The 23,729-nt window shown below is 39.6% G+C and overlaps 1 pseudogene; it reads right to left on the bottom strand.

The window, feature by feature from the left end:
- LOC102025433 overlaps nt 1-12,975 on the bottom strand; it is a 30,682-nt pseudogene extending 17,707 nt beyond the window's left edge.
- Nucleotides 12,976-23,729: the final 10,754 nt, after the last annotated feature.

The raw sequence follows: 23,729 nt of genomic DNA, 5'->3' as shown, positions 1-23,729 counted from the left end.
TTTTTTTTTTTTTTTTTTTTTTGGTGGTACTGGGGTGAGAACTCATGACCTTGTGCTTGCCAGGCAGGTGCTTATGCCACTGAGCTATATCCCTAGCCCCAAGATTCTTTTATTATTAAGAATAAACTGAACATGTAAGTAGACCAGTTAAGAATATTTAAATAGATTTTAAGTGTTTTTTACCACACACAGAAAAAAAAGGTAACTGTGAGAAATGATGTATTAATCAACTTGAATGTGGTAATCACAATGCATATGCATATCAAATCACCATGTTGTATACCTAAATATAAACAATTTTGTCAGTTGTATCTCAATAAAGCTCGCAAAAATAATCTATGATAAATGTTGTGAATAAACCTTGCATACATAAGATTTACATATATCTTTACACACAAGTCTCTAAAAGTATTTCTATAGGACAAATACATTAAAGTGGAAGTGATCAAAAATAAATAAATAAATAAAGTGGAAGTGATCAAAGAGTTGCAGCATTAAAATGTTTTTATAACATTATCAAATTTTCCAACTGAAAAGTTGTATCACTATACTCCAGCTGATATTGTGTGAAAGTTACTGTTTCCTTGACATCTGCCCCACAAAGAGTAATGTAACTTTAAACATTTTTTGTCTAATGGTAAAATGTCAAAAAGCTTAAAGCCCCAATAATCTGTTAGAGTTGTGATATTCTAGCAGCCCTTGGTGCTCTTCTTTAGGTACTACTCTTTAAGGTAGTAACAGATGTTATGTTGATTAATTGCAATTCATTTGCATACTTACTATTGGTCTGTCTTGAATCACAAATACAAATCTATACAATAAGTCCGCAATTTAGGAATAAATTCCGTTCTCAGAAAACATTCATAAGGCAGATTCATCCAAAAGTCTGACAAAGTGAATCTTATACACCTTTGACACAGATATACAATGTAAAGCATAAAAAAAAAACAAGCGCACATACAAAAAGAATGAGCGGCATCTAACATCTTTGCTTTGGTGCAATCTCTCAATTACTTTCACTTTTGTTTCCATAAAACTAGTAACATGTTATTTATAAATAATGATCTAATATGGCTATCTAATCTGTACATGTTACCTAAGCCACAGTATCAAGAAGGTAACTGCCTTAAGTCCTAATTTTACGTAACAATACCAGAGTGTGAGTGTGTATATCACAGTGCAAAGCAGAGAAGGACATTGTAGCACAGGCCTGGGGTGCCAGTGCTCTGGGAGACTGAGACTGGAAAAGAGCAAGCTGAAGCCCAGCCTGGGCAATTGAGTAACTTCATGAGACCCTGTCTGGGAATTTAAAAGGGGGAGGGGTCCTGGGGCAGTGTGAGGCCCTAACTTCAATATCCAGTACCTAAATAAATAAGTACACAAACAAAACATGCAAATACAGTAGCACATGACAAAATAGCATAGTATTAAAAATACAGGCTTTTGAGTAAAAAAATTATTTTATATCGAGTCTATCACTTTTTAGCTCTTTAATTTGGGGGCAAGACACAATTGTTTAATTTTTTTAGTGTTGTTTCCCAAATTGGAAACCAGGGGGGCTGGGAATTTAGCTCAGTGGCACAGCATCTGCCTGGCAAGCGTGAGGTCATGAGTTCGATTCCCGATACCGGGAAAAAAAAAAAAAAGAAAAGAAACTAGGATGTTTATATTTACCTCATGGAGAGAGTCTAACCGTTAAAGGAGAGTATGCATCTAAAATGACTAGGCATAATAGGTGACGGCTAAGTGTTATTTATTTCATTATTAAATATGTTCTCAGAAGCTGGCCTAGTGACCTATATCTGTAATTATCTAGCTAGTCTAGACACCTCACACTCTGACCTTATGGTGATTTAATTTGCGTGGTTATAATGAGCTGTCATTCTCACTGAGGGTACTATTAGATGTGAGTAAACAATCTGTGGTTCATTATTTCCACTAACAGTAGTTCAAGTCAGACGCCTGCAGATAGAGAGACAGGGGGAGGGAGAGAGAGAGAGGACAAAAGGCCCAAGGGCACTAGACTATAAAATAACTTTGGAAAAATTTTGAGAAGATGGATGGTTTAAGGGTGACATTTATTTGAAAATGAAAAATAGCAATATATATGTGCAGGGAAATTTTTGCTTCAAGTGGACGTATTTTAGCATTAAAACCTTTAATATATTTCATTTAACAGTCTTATAAGCTGTTAAATGGCTGATTTTATTTTATGTATTTTATGCAGCAAAATGAATAGCTGTTTAAGTGCTTTTTGATGCATGAGGCAATATTTTTTAATTGCCAACGGTACCTGTCCTTAATTTAAAGAAATCTCATTCCTATCTTTTTATGGTTTGCCTCTCTGGTAAAGTGAAACACATTTGTGGTAGCCATAGATATTATTATAACTTTTAATATGCACAGTGATGAAAAACTTAATGATATGTAAATAGATAAATATGAATAAGTGAGATGTAGCAAGGTGGAAAAATGATCTTTATAAGTGGCACCAGAATTTACTTTGAAGGAAATTGTTTTCTTTTAGGAAAATACTTCGTAGATTGCTGGGAGCCGAAGGGAGATTCTCAGGAAGGGGATATAGGGAATAAAAGAGGTCGCATAAGCGAGGGATTCTGAGGCGTAGCAGAATGGGAAACACCAGAAAGCTGTCCCTCCAACTAGACAAAAAAAGCACACTGGCAGAATTCATCTGATGTACCTTTTTGGGAAATCTGGAGTCTACAGTATAGCAGTTTCCAGGGGAAGGAACTTTATTTATTTATTTTTTTGTCTTTTTGGTTTTTTCCCAGTACCAGGAATTGAACTCACAACCTTGTGCTTAGCCAGGCAGGCGCTGTGCCACTGAGCTAAATCCCCAGCCCCTAGTGGAAGGAACTTTAGAGAACAACTTATGGTTACTTTTAATCAATTTCAAGAGTGGAGTAGTAGCGACCCACCCGCTCCTGGCTCCCGCCTGAAGCAGAGGTAACTGTGAACGCGCACCTGGAGGAGACTCTACGGCACGTTTAGGCACCAGAGCGACCTGGTGAGACTCAGTCCGAAATTTAAAAAAAGGAAAAAGCCTGAAGACGGAGCTGAGTGATGCAGCATTTGCCTAGTCCTGGGTTCAATTCTCAACACCTCTCATCCTCCAAGAGTCTCAATGTATTTGAAAATGTAGGCATCATGCAAGTATCCTCCATAGTTTTTTTTTATACTTTATGTGGCTTGCATTCAGCACAATTAATAAACTTATAGATTCAAATACTTAGTGAACATATTTATCCCAAGGGTTTCAGGTAGATGCTAAAATTCAAGGATTTATATACAGTATTTTAAGTAAATGCCACTTAATGAGAAGCTTAACTTAATAATTTAATCATTTGAGTGAAGTGATATTCATGATGTTCATCTGTAGGAATGGAAGTTATTCAGAAAGTTTTTTCTGGTCACAAGCTACACTAATACCTTTTAAGCCACTAGGGCATAAACATTAGAAATCAGAAATAAGCAGGTGGCTGGGTGTGGTGGTGCATGACTGTAATCCTAGCACTCGGGAGGCTGAGGCAGGAGGATCACCATGAGTTGGAGGCCATCCTGGGCTACATAGTTCAAGGCCAGCCTGGACTACATAGCAAGAACCTGTCTCAAAAAGTTAAGAAAGAAAGAAAAAAGAAACAAAGAAGGAAAGAAAGAAATAAGGAAGGAAGGGAAGAAAGAAAGAAAGAAGAAAGAAAGAAAGAAAGAAAGAAGAAAGAAAGAAAGAAAGAAAGAAGTAAAGAAAGAAAGAAAAGAAAGAAGAAAGGAAAAAGAAACAAGGAAGGAAAGAAAGAAAGAAAGAAAGAAAGAAGAAAGAAGGAAGGGAAGGGAAGAAAGAAAGAAAGGAAAAAAGAAGGAAGGAAGGGAGGAAGGAAGGGAAGAAGTAAAGAAAGAAAGAAAAGAAAGAAGAAAGGAAAAAGAAACAAGGAAGGAAAGAAAGAAAGAAAGAAAGAAAGAAAGAAAGAAAGAAAGAAAGAAAGAAAAGAAAGAAAGAAAAAGAAAAAAGAAAGAAAGAGGCAGGTGCCCGGTTGCAATGTGGATGTTTTGGGACCTTGGTGCTGTATATCGTGGCTGCTTTTGTACCACTTGCTTCCCTCTCTTTTATTCAGTCCTACTGTTTCTCCTGTCTCTGTACCTTTAGCAGAAGCTGCCTTGATCACACAGAGCCTGCATTAATAGGCTGTAGCTTAGGGGCTGGGGATTTAGCTCAGCGGCAAAAAGTGCCTGCCTGGCAAGCACCAGGTTGTGAGTTTGGTTCCTGATACCAGAGAAAAACCAAAAAAAAAAAAAAAAAAATAGACTGAAGCTTTTGTTGTAGGCTCCTGAGATTTCATTCATTCCACCTGGGTGTTTCCTTTTTCTCTCTCACCTGAACTGAGCCTGGCCTTCAGCTCCTCTGTCTTCCGTTGCTTTATGACCTATTTTTGATAGGCGCTCTGGCATGTGTTCTCTTTTTCCCTTCAGGTGGCCCCTGTACAGAAGTATCTCCTTCAGCCGGAGGGCTGCATCTGTCCAGGGACTGTTCAGGCAAACCTCTTTTCTACTAGACTTTCCCATTGGAAGAGAAGAATATGTGTTGGGTTAATTCTTTGATATGAATGTACTTTTCGATCCAGTTCTCAGGCGAGTATTTGTTTAGCAGCTTCTGGCTCCTCAGTGCCTGTCTGCGCTGTCCAGAGTGCTTGGCTTCTGCTCTCAGCTTTCAGTTCTGTCCTCCTGCCGGTTGACTCGTCTCCTTCCTTCCACTCCAGAGAGTGGCACAGTGTGAGTCTTGGACTCCATCCTTCCTGACATACCCGCAAGTGCTATTCTCCCTGCCTCTGTTTCCTGGTCTATAAAAAGAAACAGAATTCTGATACATGCTACATATATGAACTCTGCAGACATTACGTTAAGTGAAATAATCTAGCCTCAAAAGGAACTAGTACATAATTCTACATATGTGAAGTACCCAGACTAGGCAAATTCGTAGTATCAGAAAGTAGGTTCGAAGTTTCCAGTGGTTGCAAGGAGGGAAGAATGGAAGTTATTGCTTAATAGCTGCAGGTTTTCTGTTTGGGGTAATGAAAAAATTGGAAGGACGTAGCAGTAATGGATGCAACATGATGAACTGTACACTTAAAATCGGTTAAATTGGTAAACTTGACATTATAAATATGCTATTACCGTAAAACAAAACAATACCTCCTTGACCTTTCCCAGTTTGCTGCAGGGCTTTTCCTTTTCTCTTTTTTGCCTGCCCCTTAAATGTTAAGTTCCAGCAGTGCTTGCCTCCTGCTTCTCTCTTATATCCCTCATGCCCTCTCCCTCTGGGGAGTCTCATCCTTCTACTAATGACAGCTAAGGCTGCATTTTTAGCCTAAACTCTCTCCTGCAGGGCAGTCAGTGAGAGACTATTTGAACCCTCACCGGGATGCTCCACTGGCTCGTCAGTCTCAGCACTGCTTGGCTGAATTCACCCACTTCTCCCAGGGCCATTTGCCGTCTGGATACCATCCGGCTACTTTACCAGCAAGTTTCCTGGGCCGGGCACTCAGGCGTGTCTCTCCCTCCTTTCCTCAGATCTAGTCTCTGGCGAGATTCTGTCTTTCCTACTTCCTCTTCCCCAGTGCCCCATCTTTTACCCTTGAGCAAGGCCGCGCTGCTGGCCTGACCCTAAATTGGACTCTACTTTGGAAATGTCCTCTTTCTGCCTGGGATGTTTTATAATGATTTTCCTTCCTCTTGGTCTCTTTTCTCTTTACTCTCAATTTTTCTACCCTTTCAACTTCAAGACCTAGAGAGAAAATTGCCTTCACCGTGTGGCTACTTGCTACCTACTCATTCCCTTTATTTCTGGTAAAATATACTTTTTTTTTTTTTTTTGAGACAGGGTCTCACTATGCAGTTTAGACTGGCCTTGAGCTCACTTTGTAGCCCAGGCTGATGTTGAATTTGATCCTCCTGCCTCAGCTTCCTGAGTGTTGGGATTACAGGCATGTGCCACCATGCCCAGCCTATTTCTGGTAGAATAAACTTTCTGTTCTTCTTGCCTAAGGAAGATGTCCATTCAGTTGCCATAACACAGTGTCATGGACTCAGTAGCTTATAAATAGCTGGGATTTCCTTCTCATGGTTCCGGAGGCCGGGAGTCTCCCGACACAGAGCTAGCACAGTTGGGTGCAAGTGAGGGTCTTCTTCCCAGCTGCAGTCTGATGACTTCTGGTAGTACCCTACAGGTAGAGAGAGGGCTGGAGAACTCTCTGGAGTCTCTTTTATCAGGGTGCACATCCCACTCTCAGAGACTCCACCCTCATGTCCTAATCATCCTTTGAAGACCCAAGCTCCAAATATCACCTTGGGAGTTTTAGAAGGATACAAACATTCAGCCAGCCCATTGTGGAAAGAGTTCTTTTAGACCACTGTAAATGGAATATTTTTATAAATCATTTTGTTATAGAAGCAACGTGCTCCAGATCATTGTAATTGCTTGTTGATGTATGTGATGTCTCCCACTAAACTCTCATCTTCTTGGAAGGAGGCTTCCAGCAAACATCTTGGTCCATAGTAGGTGCCGCTGCTTCTTATGAGCTAAAACATCTAACTGTTAAAGCTTTCAGAGAACAGAACATGACCTGAAGACTTGAGGTGCATGTGCTTTTCATAAAAGTCAATTCACTTCATGTTTATTCTCTCTTTGCTGTTAAATGTTGCTGAATGGCCGTCCCCAAGCACTCAGAGGACTGTTGTAATTACACTTGCCTCTAGCTTTTTGTAGTGACTCTAGCTGCTTTTCTGATAGATCTAATTTCACATTTTAGTAGTTTTTAGCTCACTGGGAGGCACATCCAAAGATGGCTATTGCCACACAATCTGAATACAAGTTAAGGACTGAAAGGAAAATGCCAGGGGAGCCTGAAATCGATGCTCCAGAGGGTTAAAGTTGCTGCACTTTCTCAACCTTTGATTTATTGATGTCCTCAGTACATTCTTACAGCCAGCCCTAACTCACATAGACTTCTAAAGTTAAATAGATCTTACAATTAATTTTGTTTTTAATATGTGAAATCTGTTAGTATGGTGGTGCATGCCTATTACCCCAGCTCTTTTGGAATAAGATGGAATCTCAGTGTCGTTTTATGTTGCATTTCTCTAATGGCCAGAGAGATTGAATAGTTTTTCATGTACTTATTGACCATTTGTACACTTTCCTCTAAGAAGTGTTTGTTCATTTCAGTTGCCCATTTTTTTGATTGGGTTTTTTATTTTGGGAAGACTAATTTCTTTACTTCATTATCTATTCTAGATGTTAGTTCACTATCTGAGTGTAGCTTGCAAAAAATTTTATTTCATGTCTGTAGGTTTTCTCTTCACTCTCTTGGTTGTTTTCTTTGCTGTGCAAGAGCTTTTAATTTGATATAGTCCCATTTGTTGATACTTGATGTTCTGTTCAGAAAATCCTTGCTACACCTGTGTCTAAGGGTTTTAGCTCTTTTATCTTCCAGCAGATTAGTGTCCTGTTTCAATATTTAGGTTTTTGATCAGTTTTGATTTTAGTTTGGTACATCGTGAGAGATGTGGGTGTAGAGTCAATCTTCTGCATGTGGATAGCCAGCACCAGTTTAAAAGAGGTTACTTTTCTTCCAGCATATGTCTTTTTGGTGACTGTGCCTCTGGTTGGTTCTGCTTTCATTATTCTTTTCCATGGACCCAAATGTCCATGTTCGTGCCAGTACCATGCTGTTTTTATCACTGTAGCTTTGTAACATAACTTAAAATCTGGGATTGTGATGCCTCCTGCTTTGCTCTTGTTGTCCAGGATTGCTTTTGCTATTCTGAGTTTCTTCTGGTTTCATATAAATTTTAGGATTTTTTTTTTTCAAGTTCTGTGAGGAATGCTCTTGGTATTTTGATTGGAATTGAATTAAGTTTATATATCAATTTTGGGAGTATGGCCATTTTGACAATATTAGCTTTACTTATTCAGGAACAGGGGATAAATTTCATTTTCTCATGTCTTCTTCAATCTCCTTTTTCAGAGCACTGTACTTTCTATTATAGAGGTCTTCCATTTTCTTGGTTAGATTAATTCTTAAGTATTTAACTTTTTTTTTTTTGGTACCAGGAATCGAACTCAGGACCTTGCGCTTGCCGGGCAGGCACTTGTGCCACTGAGGTATATCCCCAGCCTCTTAATTTTTCTTAAAGCTATTGTGAATGGTGTTGTTTTCCTAAGTTCTTTCTTGGTAGGTTCATTATTTGTGTACAGGAACACATTGTTTTTTATTGTTTTTTTCTTTTTGTCTTTTTTGAGACGGTCTCACTATGCAGTTCAGGCTGGCCTCGAGCTCACATTATAGCCCAGGCTGCTCTCAAACTCACAAGGATCCTCATGCCTCAGCCTCCCTAGTGCTGGGATTACAGGTGTGCACCACCACGCCCAGCAGGGACACATTGATTTTATGTGTTAATTTTGTAGCTTGCAATGTTTGTTTATTTATTCTCTCCTAGAGGCTGCCAAACTCCACATGATCCCTGTTAATTATATTTACCCTATCCTGCAACTTGACTTCTAAGTTAGAACACTTGCTTGAGGAAGACAGTTAATTTTGTACTTACATGTGCAGAGTTCAGAGTATTGAGCTATAGACAAATGTTTTATGATTTGCTAATTTCCACTGTTGAGTAGATTGAGCTCATGCTTTAGAAGATAACCTCACCCTCCAACAGCTTGTTCTCCCTCTTCTAGGTAGCCAACCAACTTTTACATACATGTTCATTTTCCCCTTTTTATACTCTGGCTTCTCTGTTACCCTTTTAAGAATCTATTTAGCATTTTAAAATATTTTTAATTTTAAAACTTTCTATATTTTAACATAAAGTGTTTCTTCATCATTCTCTTTTAATATTTGCTTAGTACTCTATTGTACAGATGTCATAAAATTTATTATTTATTTCACTGTTAATGGACATTTCAGTTTTTCTCCCAAAACTTGGTTTTACAAAAATAATTGCATATTTTTCAGATTGTGAGTTTATAGTAACAGATATCTTTTTTTTGGTTTAATTTCACAGTGGTTTAAACTTTGTTTTTAGATATATATTTATCTGTTTACAAATTCATTATATAAAAGAGTGACTATGAAATGTCTTTTTCCCTTTCCTGTCTGTCCCATAGTTTTTCCGCCTTAGGCAACCAGTTATTAATTTCTTGTATATTCTTCTGAAGATATTTCTCCATATGCTTCTATACAAATGTTTGCACTGTACACACATTGCATCTTACTTTAAAACAAGTCTTAATACTAAATCATGAAGATATTTCCATATCACCACTTAAAGGAAATTTTTCCTTTATTTTAAAAATAGCTACACAATATTCAGTTTTATGGTTATACTGACATTTATTTAACCAACCAGTAGACAAATTTTTTCTGGGTTTTAATCTTTTGCTTTTACAAATAATGCTACAAAGAATAATCTTGTACAAATGCCATGTGCCTAGTATACAAACAATTCTACAGAATACATGCTTAACATAGAATCATTGCCTCAAGGGTGTGCATGTTCCTAGTGTTGAATGCTGCAGTGTCTTGGTTACTTTTCTCTGGTTGTTGAGACAAAATACCCAACACCCCAAATTAAGGAAGGAAAGGTTTATTTAACTCACAGTTTGTGGAGGTTTCAGTCCATACTCAGCTGGCTCCAAGGCAAAGTGGCACATGGCAGGGGCAACCTTTCATGGTGGTGAAAGACAGCAAAGCAGCAAGAGCAAAAGAGAGGAGTGGTGGTAAGCAGCCTCTTTATCTCCCTTACATATGCAAACTATCTGCCCCAGGGTGGGTGTAGCACTCACAACCATGAATCAGCCATGAACTCTAGAAGCCCACCCCATGACTGCATGTGTCTTTGGGGGGACACCCAGACACAAACCATAACATGCAGAAATGCTCCTTGGTGGTTTCAGTTTGCATTCTGGCAGTAATGTCTGAGCGGGCTAATTGCCCTCACTTCTCCAGCAGAAGGTGCAAGTCAAGAAGTTCAGTATCAGTGCATTTTCAGGGCACATTCTGCTTTTATGAGGAAGTGGAACACTTTTTTGCATATTTAAGAACCATATTAAAATGTATTAATGACCCCATTAATACATTTTGTCAGTATCTAGTTGATGGTTGTATTGTTTTAAAATAAACTTAAAGAAACTCTGTATTTCATTTTATTCTTTATTTTTATTTTTTTGTCTTTTTGAGATAGGGTCTCACTATGCACTTCAGGCTGGCCTTGAGCTCACTTGGTAGCCCAGGCTGTTCTTGAACTCGAAAGGATCCTCCTGCCTCAGTCTCCCAAGTGCTGGGATTACAGGCATGCACTACCACTTCCGGCAATACCCTATATTTTAGAAAAACTAACCCTTCATCTCTATTTCAGACTGACAGATTTTCATTTGTCTCTTGCCTTGTTATGTATCTTAAGGATTTAAAAATTTATATAGATTTGTCAATCTTCACTTTTATGGTTTCTAGGCTTTTTAATATTTCTGTACTGTTATGTAAATTGACATCTTTAAAATTAATCAGTGGCCAGATATGGTGATGCACATCTGTAAATCCCAGCACTTGGGAGGATGAGGCAGGAGGATTGCTATGAGTTCAAAGCCCACCTGGACTACCCAGTGAGTTCAAAACCAGCCTGAACTGCATAGCAAGACCCTACCTCAAAAAAAAAAAAAAATTAGAATTCTAAGAAACTTTGCAGAAAGCAAAAAGAATGCAGTGAACATGAAGCCATGTGTTTCTACATGTGCCCTACATGTGCCCTACATTGTGTATATAGTATAGTTCCTTTTTTCTTTTGTGGGGTGGTGAGAATTGAACCCAGAACCACACTCTTGTGTGATACATGCCCTCCTGTGGAGCTTCATCTCCAGCTTCTGTGACTCTTCATTTTCTTCACACAAATATTTCAATACAGGGGCTGGGAATTTAGCTCAGCAGCACAGTGCCTGCCTGGCAAGTGCAAGGTCATAAGTTCGATTCCCAGTACAGGAACCCTCCCCCCCAAAAAAAACCCAAAAAATATTTCAATATAAATTAAAATATGAGACTTATTGAACAATTATTCTAGCATGTGTGACCTCTAGTTTTGTGTCATGCTTGGAGGGGTGTGTGTGTGTGTGTGTGTGTGTGTGTGTGTGTGTGTGCATAGTACTGGAGATTGAACTCAGAGCCTGCTGCATGCCACACCAGCACTCTCCTACCCCTGGACAGACTTCTTGTGGTCCAAGATTATGAAGAATTCTCTCACGTCTTTGTTCATACCTTTTTCATTATATTTTGATCTCTGTAGAATTTATTTTTGTGTACAATTTAAGCTTATTTTTTCTCAGATGGTTACCATTTGTCTCAGTAAAATACGCCTGTACTCAACTTGGCAGCATATCCACTAAAACTGGAATAATACCGAGAGGATTAACATGGCCCATGTGCAAGGATGACAGGCAAATTTGTGAGGTATTCCATATTTTTGTCACTTAGCCTATGATTTGGATGAATTTCCAAACATCATATGGGAGCTGTTTGAATCTTTGTGCAATGCTGTAACGTTTTCACTAAATCTAGGACAACAGCAAAAGAAAAAAAACACTAAGCACGTTAAAATTGTTTTAGTTTTAAGTGACAATACTCAACAACAACAGGCTTAAGTAATCAGTACATTTATGAAGTGACTTAATAAGAAATTTGGGAGAGGGTCACTCCAGAATTGATTAATTCAGTGGTTCAACAATGGCTTCAAGGACCCAGGGTTTCCCACTTCTTCTACTGTATGTTTTTGGTTTAGTGAAAATGGAGGATGATGTCTCTTTTACATCTTAACTTTAAAAAGTTTAGGGGCGGGGGATTTAGCTCAGCAGCACAGCGCCTGCCTGGAAAGCGGGAGGTCCTGAGTTCGATTTCCGGTACCAGGAAAAAAAAAAGTTTAGTAGTAGCCGGTCGTGGTGGCTCACACCTGTAATGCCTGTACTCGGGAGGCTGAGGCAGGAGGATTTTTGCAAGTTCGAGACCAGCCTGGCCTACAAAGTGAGCTCAAGTCCAGCCTGACGTGCCTAGTAAGACCCTGTCTCAAAAAAAAGAAAAAGTTTAGTGTACAACAATTTTAAAAAATTAAATGATGATACTTGATACCAGTAAACTTAGATGATCAGGTTTGCAGAATATTTCCATATTGTGGATTAATAGAATTAGGGCTCGCATCTTTCACGAAGTTCTGCCACCGTGTCCGGTACAGCAAACGGGACTTTATAATTCTAATGGCAGCTATGTGGTTGCACTGTTGAGTAGACTTTGGGAATATTGGATTCAACTTTGATGGAAGTAGCCGAGAACTACGTAGTTTGTCAGCAAATCTGCAGCTCAGCTGCATCTGAGCCCGGTACCCACCTTCCTACCAGTTACCGGGAAAGGGCATGTTGCTCTAAGGTCAGAGCCCAGTCCTTCCACGTTGCCTAATAGCTCATCCTCTTTTGCCTTCTCCAGGGCTTTGTCTGTTTAGTTATCCCCTTCCCTGCCGTCGGTACCCAGTCTTTCTACTAGATCATTTTGGTGGCTGTCTAACATAACTCCCTGGTCCTCCCTCTTCTGCTAACCCCTACTCCGCCGAGAAACTTCTGAAAGCTATATTTAACTTGTTACTCTGCCCCCATTTCCCATTCTCATTTTGTATGCTTCAGTGAATTGTTAATTCTCCATTCTTCCTTTCCCATACCAAGAAGAAGCGATTCCCACCGAGGTGGCTCAGCAGATGCCCATGCAGCCGTGGTCTTTGGTCTGGCGGCTGTCTCTCAACCTCTTTGCTGGGCCCCAATCCTGCGGTAGATTCCCGGCTCTGTCCTCCGTTTTCCTCTTTTCTCAGCCTGCTATTTCTCCCTAGATTCGTGGCTTTAAATATCATCAATTGGTCAGTTACTTCTAAGTCCATGTCTTTTTGTCCTGAGGTCTACACTGATTTATCCAAGTACCTTTTGGCGCTTCCACTGAATATTTAATAAAAATGCTGAATTTAACATGTCTCAAACAGAACTACTACTTTCCTCATCCTTCTAAATCATTTTTTCCTATGTCTTAATTACTCTTTTCATTGCTGAGACACCCAAAGTTAAAGGAGGACAGGTTTATTTAGCTCACAGTTTGTAGACGTTTCAGTCCATAGTTGGCTGGCTCCCAGGCAGGCTGGCCTGGCAGGCAGGCACCGCAGAGGAGGAGCAGTCCATGGCAGGCAGAGGATAGCAAAAGCAAACAAGTAACAAGTGACCAGCAACAAACACAGCAGCTCCTTCTGTCCTTTATGTCTTATCCAGGCTACCCTTACGGGGCAGGTAGCACTCATGCCTTTAACCTCAGCACTGGTGAATCAATCCCAGCATCACACCCTTAATCCGAGTGTCTCACACCGTAGATCCAGCCACCACTGAGAAGCCCCACTTATGACTGCATGAGGCTTTGGGGGGGACCTCTAGACACAAGCCATAACACTCCACATCACTGTAAATGGCATTTTTCTTTCTCTTCTTTTTTTTTTTTTTTTTTTTTTTGGTACTGGGATTCAAACTCAGGACCTTGCACTACCCAGGCAGGTGCTGTGCCACTGAACTTTATCCCCAGCCCTGCATTTTCATTTGCCCAACTGACTACGTGCATCTAGCAGCAAGTCCTGTAGGTACTTACAGATGTCTTAAATCCTGCTGCTAAAGGCTGGGAATATAGCTCAGCGGCACAGTGCCTGCCTGGTAAGCGCAAGGTCGTGAGTTCGATTCCCTGTACCAAGAATAAATAATAAATATGGATAAAAGTCTTAAATCCAGCTGCTACTCACCCTCTCTGCTGCTACACCCAGTCCGAGCGATCACCGTGCAGTCTTGGTTACTAGAACAACCTACCAATTAGTTACACAGTATCCTCTCTTGCTTCACCCTGGCCTATTTACACAGGAACCTGAGAGAGTTTTCTAAAGAAAAGATTAGGGGGTCGGGGTTGTTGTTCGGTGGTAGAGCACTTGAATAGCATGTGCAAGCCCTGAGTTTGACCCCCAGCACTCTCACAATAAATGAATGACTAAATAAAATAAAAATTTGATCATATAACCTCTACCTCAAAATCTTTTGAATTGTATTGCATCACACTCTGTTTGTTTTTTTTGTTTTGTTTTGTTTTTCTTCTAGTACCAAGAATCGAACTCACGACCTTGCGTTTGCCAGGAGGCGCTTTGCCGCTGAGCTAAATCCCCAGCCCTGCATCACACTCTGGATAGAACCCGGATCCTTTTCCTGATACACAGAGCATGGCGGTGTGGTGTCGGCTTTCTATACTCCTATTTTTTCCTACTCTCCATTCCAGCTAAAGCATTGTAGCTGTTTTGCTTTCTACCAAAAGCATTTGTGTTGAGGATATAGCTCAGTGGTAGGAACGTCTGCTTGACAAGCGCAAGGTCCCTAGTTTGATTTCCGGTACCAAGAAAAAAAAATCCCAAAACATTGAGCTTATCCCAGTCTCAGATCTTCTGAATTCCTAATACTCCTCCTTCACATCTGAGCAGTGTCCTTATTACTGCTGATGGCTGTGTCCTTATTACTCAGGGATTTGGCTCACATGAGAGGTATGTATTAAGTGGTAATTTACCTCACTCCTATAAACCTCTCCCTGTCGTCATCATTCTCCACTACAACAGTCTGCATTAGTGTTTTCATAGCATCATTTGTTAGGGCCACGACACTACCTACTTATTCTTTTACATGTTTATCATTACTAGACTCTAAACTCTTTTTTTTTTTTTTTTTTGGTCTTTTTGAGACGGGGTCTCCCTATGCTGTTCAGGCTGGCCTTGAGCTCACTTTGTAGCCCAGGCTGGTCTCGAGCTTGCAATGATCCTCCTGCCTCAGCATCCTGAGTGCTGGGATTACAGACGTGCAACACCATGCCCGGCTTAGACTATAAACTCCTTAAAGGCAGGACTTAGTTTTGTCTTATCCTTTGGTATACCTCAATTATTTGAAAGAGAACCAAACATTTATCAAATGTTCTTGATGAAGGTTTTTTAGCTGACTTACTACCCCATATTTGTTTTGTGCAGTCAGTTTGTCTCTTCTACTTGCAGTTCCTTCAAATTTAGGAAAATGAAGCTTAAAAACAGAGACCTGAGGGGGCTGGGGATTTAGCTCAGTGGCACACCGCCTGCCTGGCAAGCGCAAGGTCGTGAGTTCGATTCCTGGTACCAGAAAAAAACCAAAAAAAAAAAAAAAAACCCACAAACAAAACAGAGACCTGAAATTCCTCTGGCTTAGTCTGCATGCCTGTGTAGTAGAACCTGGAGCAGGGACAGAAAAAAACATTGTGGCACCAAAGATTTACATCTATTTAAAAATGTTCGTTCGTTCATTCATTCTTCCAAGAACCCTTCACTGAGTGCCAAAGGTAAGCATGGTGCTGTTCTAGGCAGTGGCGATCAAGCTGTAACAGTTAAGATTCTAGTGCATCTGTCCTGACTCACAAACTACAAGACAGTAGAAACAGACAAACCCAGCACTCCTGACAACTCAGGGAGCTGATGCCCTCCTTGACCTCCAGTACGCTTTCTAGTCATGCTTATTTTCATGATAGGTTTGTCAACGTTGCTTAACTTATTTACAGGGGGCTTCTTAAAAATTAAAGTTATTATAGCTCTCACAGCAACTGATTTCCAAGAGTTCTAAAATTTAATTATATTATTTATATGGTTATAATCTTAATAATGCCTTATAAAACATAACTGTTAAAGCTGTAGAATTTTTGCCAATATGATATAGGTTTTTTTTTTTTGTACCAGGAATCAAACTCAGGACCCTGCACTTGCCAGGCAGGCGCTTATGCCACTGAGCTATATCTCCAGCCCGTATGATTTAGTTTTAACCTAAAACTCTGCCGCACTTCCTAATTTAATTACATAATGACTTGAGCTCAAATTTTGAATTTTTAATATTTTTTTTAAAAAAATGAATAAAATGAGAGTGAGGTTGGATTATATTTATATATATTCGGGTCATGACATGCAGAAGAGCTGCTAATTTTCTTGCCAGAATTTGAGCCAGTTGTTTTTTAATCCAAAATGTAGGTAGTGTATATGTACAGTCAGTAATTAAACGTCTAGAATGAAATAAATCCTTTTTCCAATGACTATAAAGAATGACAAAGTACTGTGAAAAGTAAATTGCCATCTATTGTGGTAGCTGTCATTGTTGTCATACACAATGTGTCACTCATAGGAATGGTGTCTGCTTAAATTTGTTTCAATTAACTACATAAGAGGACACAATATTAGCTATAGAATATTTTAATCTTTCACGTAAGCACTATATTCACAGACTTGTATTTGTCAAAGTGCTTTACCTTGGGAAGGAAGATAGGAATACAGTTCCAACTTGCTTAACAAACAGAAACAAGGGTGATTTATTGTTTCTTATACCCGGAAAGATAGGAGTCAGTAAATGAGATGTCATCAGAGAATTCTTTTCTTCTAATCAGGGGCTCGCTGGCCAGACAGTAGTCTACTTATCGTATCCTACTGTCTCTCACACCCGGGGAGCCCTTACTTTCCTCAACAGTTACAACAGAAATATCCTGTGCGAGATCTGGATTGGCCTCTTTTAGAGACAGACTTACAGAATGTGTTTTTTTTTTTGTTTTTCTTCTGGTACGGGGGATCGAACCCATGACCTTGCAGTTGCCAGGCAGGTGCTGTGAAACTGAGCTAAATCCCCAGCCCTGCAGAATGTGTTTTAAAGAATCCTATGTTCCTGTATTCCTCTTTCCTTCTTTTCCTTCCAATGATATTCTGGCAGTGAGCTTATCCTAGCTAAATTTTACATGGAATACAATCTGATTAAATGGAAATCATCTTAAGGTATTTAATATGATAGCTTTATCATTTATAACCCAAATGGATTAGTAACTTGTAGTGTCAAAAAGGGGGAAAATATTAAGGCAGTGTGGATGAAGTCAGTTTTATTCAGGTACAAAAAGTCATGGGAGGGCCGGGGATGTAGCTCTGCGGCACAGCACCTGCCTGGCAAGCACAAGGTTGTGAGTTTGATTCCCGGCACCAGAAAAAAAAAATTAAAAATAAAAAATAAAGTGCACATTCACAATCCACTCCTACGGTGTTTAAAAAAAAGTCATGGGAATGCAATTATATATCCACACCCAAAGCATAGAGGTCTGAGCAACTTCACACCTCACACCATATCAGTTCAAATATTTAGAGATGTACATGGGAGAATAGGATGCAATGGGACTGGCTTACTCTTGCTTCAGGAAAAATGGGCACATTGTGGAACTTCACAAAACAATTATAAAATGAACTCAGCTTGTATTTTTAATCACCATATGCAGAAATTCTAAATAATGCTATTGATATAGCATCTTTCTCCATCTCTAGGGACCAGTCCCAGTCTTCTTGATCCCCTTGGGGCTCCACTGCCAGTACTTCTTCCTACTTCCCCATTTAAGAATAAAAAAATAAAAATCAGAGCCCTGGCATGTTACTTTATCTATCTATCTATCTACCCATCTATCTATCTATATATTTTGCAACAGACTATCACTATGTAGCCCGGGCTGGTCTTGCATTCGCATTCCTCCTGCCTCAGTCTCCCAAGTGCTGGGATTGCAGGCATGTGCCACCATAGGCAGATTACTTTTCAGAAATTGTTGACACCTGACCAGGGTAATTGGGTAATTAATATGTTAATGATTCCAACCATAAAGAGAAGAAAGAACTGTGACTTTAAAATGACAAAAGATTGTGCTTTATAGAATACATTAAAATTAGAGTTTGGGGGAGAGCTGGGATTTAGCTCAGCGGCACGGCGGCATAGCGCCTGGCTGGCAAACGCGAGGTCGTGAGTGCGATTCCCGGTACTGGAAAAAACAACAACAACAAAAAAATACATTAAAATTTGTACTAAAATTATGTTATACACAGTAAGTAGGAACTTGCGCTGTAATAATAGATTTAACTGCCAGGAAAAGGAGTACTCTAGAAGAGTTTCTCACTTGTCAGCTGAGAAACAAGAAGCTGGAATGTTAGTAAGAAATAGCTGAATAATGCCAAATGAATGTTAAACTGATCTAGGCGCAGGCATATGAATTTGATTTGAACCCAAGTCTATTTCCCTGCTAGGTAGCTCTGGCCCATCACGGAGTATCATTGGAGATCCAGCAGGTGGCGCTCTTCCGTTGTGCGCTGCTAGCTAAGCCAACAGCTTCCCCACCTATGCGGTCGTGTTTCTTTAGAGTTTTGCCTTCTGAAGAATCGGTAGAAAGTGGTTATCTTCGGCAATAACATGGTTATAACTTCTTGATTTTTTTCTTTTTTTTTTGTCTTTTTGAGACAAGGTCTCGCTATGCAGGTCTTGCTATGCTTGAGCTCACTTTGTAGCCCAGGTTGAGGGGCTGGGGATTTAGCTCAGCACCAAAAGCGCCTGCCTGGCAAGCGCAAGGTCGTGAGTTCGGTTTCCGGTACCGGAGAAAAACCAAAAAAAAAAAAAAAGAATGTAGCCCAGGTTGGTCTCGAACTCACGACGATTCTCCTGCCTCAGCCTCCCCAGTGCTGGGATTACAGGCATGGGCCACCACTCCAGGCTCATGGTTATAACTTCTACAAAGGTAACTGTGCTGGTTTGTTTTTTGGTAGACTTGAATATATGTGCCTGGACATGTAAATGTCTCTTTGCTGCTAGAGTTTATCATCTTAGTTGTGAGTTTTTATTGGGTTTTGCTAAAAGACTTCTGCTTTGTGTCTAAGGTATTAGGACAAGGCCAGGGTTCATATAAAATTGTGGTGACTCATATTTGAAAAACATGTTGAGCAAACATTTCTCAACTTAGAAACCTGTCTTTTTCTAATAAAAGTCTACACACCCTGGAGCTCCTGCAACTTGCCCTGTTAAAAATTATTGATGGCAGAAGTTGGAGTCCATCTTGTACATGTGTTTTCTAGGAAAGATTTTATCTGGCTCAGCTTCCTATAGTTTGTACTGTAAAAACAGCTGTAATTTTAATTTTCAAATATTAAATGTATTAATTTCAAACATTAAATTAATTAAAATGTAATGGATTGAATTTTTCCCCCTTCTAAAATTTGTACTAATGCTTTTCCCCTGGAGAGTCTGATACACTGGTCACAGAAGGAAGGTACTATAAGAAGCATAGGAATAAAAAGAACATTGATAGGTGGGCGTGGTGGCCCATGTCTATCCCAGTAATCCCAGCACTGAGGATGAGGCAGGAGGACCATTGCCAGTTCCAGGCCCGCCTGGGCTATAAAGTGAGCTCCAGGTCAGCCTGAACTGTATAGTGAAACCCTGTCTTAAAAAGGAATAAAAGAAAAAATAGAAAAGAAAACGAAAAAAAGAACATTGATAAAACAGTCAAAACATTTTTTGATTTATTCCCTGCTCTCATGCTGTCTTCATTTAGAGAATGCTAAATATATTCTGGGCATATTATTAGTATGTATTAAGCATATTACATATACGTTCTCATTTAATTTCTACAGATATTTATTTTGAAGATAAAGAATATGAGCGTTAGAATATTTATTTCGGGCCAGGCATGGTGGCGCATGCCTGAAATCCTAGCACTTGGGAGGCTGAGGCAGGAGGATCACTTCGACTTTGAGGCCAGCCTGGGCTACAAAGTGAGCTCCAGGCCAACCTGAACTGCATAGCGAGACCCTGTCGCAAAAAGACAAAAAAAAAAAAAAAAAAAAGAAAAGAATATTTATTCTCCAAAACATTAGGCAAGGCAGAAACAGAATGAGGATTGGAGCCTACTTTCTTTTTCACACTGAAGCTTGTGCCATAAAATAGAATTTAAGAAGCAGTAGATAAGTAGAGGAGCTCCTTTTTAAAAATCAAAATCATGAAATGTCTTCCACTTATCTGTTTTGTATAGAAACCCTATTAAGCCAGGCACAGTGGAACATACCCCTAGTCCCAGATGTTAGGGAGGATTGCTTGTGCATACAAGTTTGAGACAAGTTTGAGCAACATAGTGAGGTCTCATCTCAAAAAATAAAAACTTCTGTGGGTAGTGGTGTACACCTGCAATCCCAGGACTTGGGAGGCTGAGGCAGAAGGATCACTGCAAATTCAAGGCTAGCCTGAACTGTATAGCGAAAACTTGTCTCAAAAAAACCCTCAAAAACCAAGAAAAACCGAAATCCCAAACTAAATCAAAACAAAATAAAATAAAAAAGGCTACAAACAACAACCTATAGGAGATATTGACTAAGTTCGGCATCCTTTAGAAATTATATATAAGGAAGAGTAAGAGGAATGTTAAAGAAGCCTGTGATGGTGCCAGAGACTAACTTCATTGATTTTGCAATCTGCCTGTGGTGAGCACAATAGTCAAAGCAGAAATAACGATAAACAGAAAAGGGAGAAAAGTTTTAATAAGAAAAGTGTGTTTAATTTACAGCATGTAGGGGCTGGGGATTTAGCTCAGCGGCACAGTGCCTGCCTGGCAAGCACGAGGTTGTGAGTTTGATTCCTGGTACTGGGAAAAAAACCAAAAAAAAAAAAAATTTACAGCATGTATTACAATAAAGGAGTTCATGTCGTTAATATTTATATAGAGTTCTTCCAAATCAATAGAAAAACTGTAAAGTGAGAGATCAGGCAATTTACAGAGAAGAACATGTATGGCTAGAAAGCCCACAGAAACAATAATTCTCATCAGGCATTTCAAAATTGGACAATAGAATGTGATATCTATTTGGACTCTGAAGCTGACAAATGCTAAAAAGAATAATGACAATAATGATAAAATAGTGAAAAGACATAAAAATATGCAACATGATTGAGGAATAGGGAAGCAGGCATGCACACTTGGGTTATAGTGGATGAATTAAGCTGCTTTTATACAGTGAAATACCATTGACCTAGATCTAGACATTTACTTAAGTGGAAAAAGCCAAATGAAAATTATGACAGAGGGGCCTGCCTGGCAAGCGCAAGGTCGTGAGTTTGATTCCCGGTACAGGAAAAAAACCAAAAAAAAAAAAAAAAAGAAAAGAAAATTATGATGGAAATTGCACAATATATAGAGCATCATCTCATTTTGGTAAGTAATTAGAAGTTACATATAGTTATACATTATAATTGAACATATATTTATAATTATATGTAAGTGTGTAGGCATTTATACCAAATTGGTAATTCCATTTTAGGAATTACCTAAAAATGTTGGTTTTGGGATTTGGGTGACTTTCACCTTTTAATTTATCTATATTTCCTAATTTTTTAAATAGTAAAACCTGAATTACTTATGCAAGTAAACACAAATCAAGATTTAAAATCAAAGGAGTATTATCAGGGTTGGTGTGGTGGCGCACACCTGTACTCCCAGTACTTAGAGGCTGAGGCAGGAGGATTGTTGTGAGTTTGAGACCAGCCTGGGCTACAAAGTGAGCTCAAGGCCAGCCTGAACTGCATAGTGAGACCCTGTCTCAAAAAGACAAAAAAAAAGAAACAAAAAAGATGAACTCTAGAGCTAGACAAGTCCAGAGTACAGGCGACCCTAGATAGATAAATTCCTTCAATTTTTTAAATCTTGGTGCCCTCATTTGTAAAATGGTAAAAATAATAACAGTACTTACCTCAATGAGTTACGTGAAGACTATATTAGATAACTGATGTAACCTACCCTGTGCATTTCGCACTGACCAAGTGATCAGAGTTCCTCCTCTCACATTACAGGGCAGTACAAGGTATTTGGGGAAGTACAGAGAAGGCCGTTAAATCCACACAAGACAGATGTCATTAGCTCAAATGACAAGGGGCTCATAGTTCTATGACACTCAAGGGAGTCCCTAAAAAAACACACTGTAAGGGTATTAAATGTCTATTAAAACTTATTTGCTTCTTTAAAAAGACCTAAATTGGTTAATTTTTTATTAGTACCTGTGTGCTATTGTCATAGAAAGCTGAGTTAGATAGAAATATAGGCCGGGGCTGGGGATTTAGCTCAGCGGCACAACGCCTGCCTGGCAAGCATGAGGTCGTGAGTTCTATTCCTGGTACTGGAAAAAAACAAAAAAAAAAAAAAAAAAAAGAAATATTATAGGCAGTGAGACAGAGCCAGGCCCTCCAAGGAGACAACGTGAAAGATAAGTATTTGCTATGGGCCAGCCCTCAAGACAAAGGACTAAACAAATGCACCCACATAGCTCCCTGGGGATGGACATCAGGGATTGATATTCTAAATAGGTAGCAATCACCTTGAAGAGTCCTTGACCCAACCCCTTACAGGAAAAGCCCCTGTTCTGTATTCATGCCTGCTTGCTACGTGACTCGCTTCCCCATCTGATCCCAATTCAGTCAGTTTTACCTCAACAATTCTTACTGGCTGACCATAGTTTTGTTCATTTTCCCCTACCTTGGACTCACCTCACTTTGTGGTTTTGCTCTATAAAAGTCCCTAAAAAAGACAGGGTCCGGGGCAACCCACTCGGGCCCCCTTCTGTCCCTCTTTTGGACAGAAGCTTTCTTTCCCTCAAAAAATATATTCTGTGCTTAACCTCCGTTGTTCCTAAAATTCATTCTTCTATTTTGGAGAATACAAACTTGTCCCAGATATCATTCAGGTTGGGAGTTTCTTTCCCCTGTAACAATATGAAATTGAATCTAGTTCATAAAGTTACAGAATTGCTTTGGAGACTCACTTGTAATGTGTGATTAATAAAATGATGCCCACATAGGATTTACAAATATTAAATACTATGACTACAATAATGAATTCCTTAATTTTCCATATGAACCTTTGGGAGAAAAAGAACTTTATTTGTTTTTGGGGAAAAGAAACCAGCAGTTTCTCCTGTAATGTCAATGATTTTCATTTCTTTTTTTTTTTTTTAATTTGTTTTTGTTTTTCTTCCAGGACCAGGAATCGAACTCACGACCTTGCGCTTGCCAGGCAGGCGCTTTGCCACTGAGCTAAATCCCCAGCCCCTGATTCTCAAATTCCAACTAAAATTCCACTTTCTCAGAAAGTGACTTCCTTGATCACCCTTGCCCTTATTGAACACTTCCAAATATGGAAATATGTTAAGTGCTTCACAGCCTGATCACACTTGATTTTTTTTTACACACTTGATTTTGACAACTCTTGAAGTATTTATTAACTCACTTAGCTGATAAGGCGGAGAGGGGCATGATAGTTTAGGTCTGGAATGTTCCCCAAGGCGTAGGCATTGACGGCTTGGACAGCAGCCCCTAGTGCTGTGGGGACGGGAGACATTCAGAATGTGAGGTCTGCCGGAAGGAGGAGTGTGCTTTTAAGGTGATAGTGGGTTCTCTCACACTTTCCTCTAAATCTCTGCTTCCCAGCTGCCTGGAGCGAAGCAGCTCCTCTACCACAGGCACATCCTATGGTGTGCTGCGCTGTCAAAAGCCAAAGGTAACAGGACCGCATGACCTGAAACCTCTGAAATCCTAAACCCAAATAGACTCTTCCTCCTTCTAAGCTGATTATCTCAGGTATGTGGTCACGGCCCACAGGTGTGGTAAGCACTTGGATCAGGTCACATGGCTAGTTAGGGATTCAAGCTGGAACTGTTGTGGTTATAAAACTGTTAATACCACACCATACAAATCCTTCCTTGTACTTCGTTTCATCTGCAAATGCTACAAGTAAGGA

Source organism: Chinchilla lanigera, unplaced genomic scaffold (genome assembly GCF_000276665.1).
Source record: "Chinchilla lanigera isolate Chin_1 unplaced genomic scaffold, ChiLan1.0 scaffold00005, whole genome shotgun sequence".
NCBI lineage: Eukaryota > Metazoa > Chordata > Mammalia > Rodentia > Chinchillidae > Chinchilla > Chinchilla lanigera.
Note: the sequence above shows the minus strand (reverse complement) of the source record. Positions and strands in the feature narration are given on the sequence as shown.